The 3,655-nt window shown below is 35.1% G+C and overlaps 1 pseudogene; it reads left to right on the forward strand.

Moving 5' to 3' along the window:
- Window positions 1-2,216: 2,216 nt before the first annotated feature.
- On the forward strand, window positions 2,217-3,093 carry LOC119511119 (annotated as a pseudogene).
- Window positions 3,094-3,655: the final 562 nt, after the last annotated feature.

The raw sequence follows: 3,655 nt of genomic DNA on the forward strand, positions 1-3,655 counted from the left end.
CAGCTCGAGTGGAGATTGCTTGAGACTTATATAGGCAGAAATCACATCCTGAAAATGCAAGCAAGCTACTTTAACAAAAGCAGAGTTGGTGGTTAATTAATGGGTGCTTAAGATCTTTAGCAACCTTGAGAAATTTTCTCAAGGCTGGTGCAATGGTTAATTATTGGAACGGTTACGCTTGGCTAATGCATACATCCGCAAGTCTCACTCCCTAAAAGGGCACAGTTTCACTCCCTAAAATGGCACAGTTTCACTCCCTTCCTCTCAGGGCTTTAATGCTTACTTTGCAGTCATTACTGGTTGAGGGGGAAGGGGACTCTCTTGTTACAGATTAAGGGGAGGGAGCCCACTTCAGACATTGAAAAGAATGATCACAGTTTCTTGGCAGAAGCAATACAATCTGTATAATCTTATGTACACCTACAAATCTATATCCTGAAAAATATCCCTATAAATCATGTTGCATATCAAATATTAAATCTCTTTTGAGGAAGTCATTCTTTCATTTACTCATGTATTTTATGTGTGCATGTGTGTTGTGTTTCTGTAGGTATGTGTGGGTGTGAGCATGTGTAGGTGTGTGTAAGTTTGTGTGCTGTATACCCACTATATTAATAATGATGTATAACTGAGTTACAAACAAAAGCATATTTCTGATGTCCAGGGTTTGGTGATATTGTGTAATTTTTCTATTCAGTTAGACCAGGTAAAAAATACTTTTGACATTTTCCTAAGAGGATTTTCAGAGAACAGTTAACAGCTATCCAATGCACTGCCCCTTGAGGTAATTTGTGCAATGTGTTTATTCTCAAATCAAAGTAAATTTCAAGAAAATGAGACTCAAGGGGATAGAAAAACACTTAAATCTTCCCTGCAACAGTGAGGATTAAATGTGAAGAAAGCCAAACATGATCTACCATTAAAGTGAGCATGAAACATTGGTCTTTGAAATTTTCACAGAATATATAGCTTAAACTGGACCATCCCCAAAATTCTTGAAGGGCTTATGCTCACAAAAATGCTTCTACCTTTGCAACATGCTTTTCTGTCATCAATAGAATTAATATTCAAGATAGATTTATTATATAGTCCCTGATATTCTGTGCTGTGTTATTTATAACACCTTTGTTTTCAAGTTAGCTTATGCTTCAGTCATGTATTTCAACATTGACCTTTCTCTACTCTTATTTCCCTGGTGTCCTTCTTGTCCCTCTCTTTATTTCCCATCTACTCAGGTACCTTAATAGAGAGGCAGCATGTCATGTTTGAAAAAAACCTATTCTCAAAGCAAAATACTTGTATTTAACTCCTGACTCCACAACATATTAGCTGAGTGATCTTTGTCATTTAACTCTCTTATCTCAATTTCCTTCCTTGTCAGGTGAGGATAGAACCACTACCCCCTTCCTATTGTTATTTTGTGGATCACATGAATTACCATAAAGTACTTAGAAAACTACTTTGCACATAATGAGTTCTCCCTTTGTGCTGTCTATTCATTTGTATTTTTTATTCTGTTCAGCTTCTTTACATAAATCTCCATTAAGGGCTCAAGAATAATCAGAATAATTAGGTTCTTTTATGCAGAAAAGGCATACATGACTGAGGGATCATTCAGAAGAAGTGATTCAATCTGCAGAAACAACAGGCAGATGTAACAATGCAGACAGACATTATTAACAAAATTCTAAAATTAACCTATCATAACATATTTTCCTTTGCTTAAAAACTGATTTCATAGGGAGAAGTATTAAAACCAATATTTAATGGTCAGTGGTTTCCTGATCACCATCTGATTCATCATCCCACCAATAGTTTGTAAAGTTTCTTCATGACTTGCTACTTTATATAAATACGGCAGTTGTCAAAAAGGTGAGGTTTGTGGCTTAGGAGTGGAAGTCTGTTTTACAAATTACTTGAAATTTTTAAAAGCTGAAAACACTTAGAAAGATTTTGTATCAAAAGAACTAAGTCAACATGGATGCTTGAAAAACAACCACATCAAAGTATTTTGACTCTTAAGGCATACTTGAGCAAGTTTCAATGAACTCGGAGCTGGTATGTGTCATTTTGACATTTTGGGTGGAGGAATCTCTATTTAGAATTTGAGATGGAGAAAAGGCCTCTATAGCTTATACATAGTGGTCTCTGTTGTCTCAGAGATAGCATGTCAAATACTATATGTACTGATTTTACGCCTTATACAAGTTACCAGAATGAACCACATGGAAAAACACAATCATACTGCAATGACCCAAGTGACTGAATTTATTCTCATAGGTATCACCAACCACCCTGGACTGAAGGCACCACTCTTTGCAACCTTTCTTGTCATATATTTGGTCACAGTGATAGGCAATCTCGGCATGATTTTTGTGACCCATTTGGATTCCAAGCTACACATGCCCATGTACTTTTTCCTCAGACATTTATCCATTAGTGATCTTGGATATTCCACTGTCATTGGCCCAAAAATGATGGTAAACTTTGTGGTGAGCAAAAATACTATTTCCTATAATTGGTGGGCCAATCAGCTGGCAACTTTTGAGATTTTTAACATCAGTGAACTGTTTATTTTATCAGCAATGGCTTATGATTGCTATGTGGTCATCTGCAAACCTCTTCTCTACGTGGTGATCATGGCAGAGAAAGTGTGGTAGGTCCTGGTAATTATTCCATATCTCTATAGCACTTTTGTGTCCCTATTTCTCACAATTAAGTTATTTACATTATCCTTTTGTGGCCTTAACATCATCAGTTGTTTTTATTGTGATTGTCTCCCTCTAATATCCATACTCTATTCTGACACACATGAATTAGAACTGATCATTTTGATCTTTTCAGGCTGAGGGGAGGTACAAAGCCTTTTCTACCTGTGGCTCCCATCTGAACATGGTGGTTGTATTCTATGGGACACTGTTCATTTACCTGCAACCCAAATCCAGCCATACCTTTGATACTGATAAAATGGCCTCTGTGTTTAACACTCTGGTTATCCCTATGCTGAATCCACTGATCTACAGCCTAAGGAACAAAGATGTAAAAGATGCTCTAAAAAGAATCTTAACTAATCAAAGAAAAATGCTCACTTAATATTTTAATGTTCAATAATAAACAGTTACAAGAAAATTTGTATAAGATTGTCACATTAATTATAGAATCAGAAAGTAGAAGTATTTGATCAAAATGTTTTTCTATATTTTCCTCTTTTTATGAATACTTCATTTTCTATATCACTGTACTCTTCTTCACATCAATAGAAATAAACATAGCAACCAGAAAATACAAGCCTCCAGTTTTTCAAGGTCATGTTGAAACCTATATTATTTAGAAATAAGGCAAGTAATTCCAAATTTTGGGTAAAGCAAAAAATTCCTCACTGAATTCTCTTAGCATCTGTGTCACAAAGATTTCTTGAATCTTAAGTCAGTTCCATTAATCTATATCAATATTCATTTCTGGACCCTTAAGTCAGTTCCATTGATTCATATCAATATTTATGGAAAAGATACACTGTCTCATTTACTGTAATTTAGTAATCAGTTTTGATATCAGTTTGGGTAAGTTCTCCCACTTTTTTCTTCACCTAAAATTATTATGAGTATTCTAGTTCCATTGAATTTCCAAAGAATTTTAGAATTAGCTTGACAATATC

Source organism: Choloepus didactylus, chromosome 16 (genome assembly GCF_015220235.1).
Source record: "Choloepus didactylus isolate mChoDid1 chromosome 16, mChoDid1.pri, whole genome shotgun sequence".
Classification (NCBI taxonomy): Eukaryota; Metazoa; Chordata; class Mammalia; order Pilosa; family Megalonychidae; genus Choloepus; species Choloepus didactylus.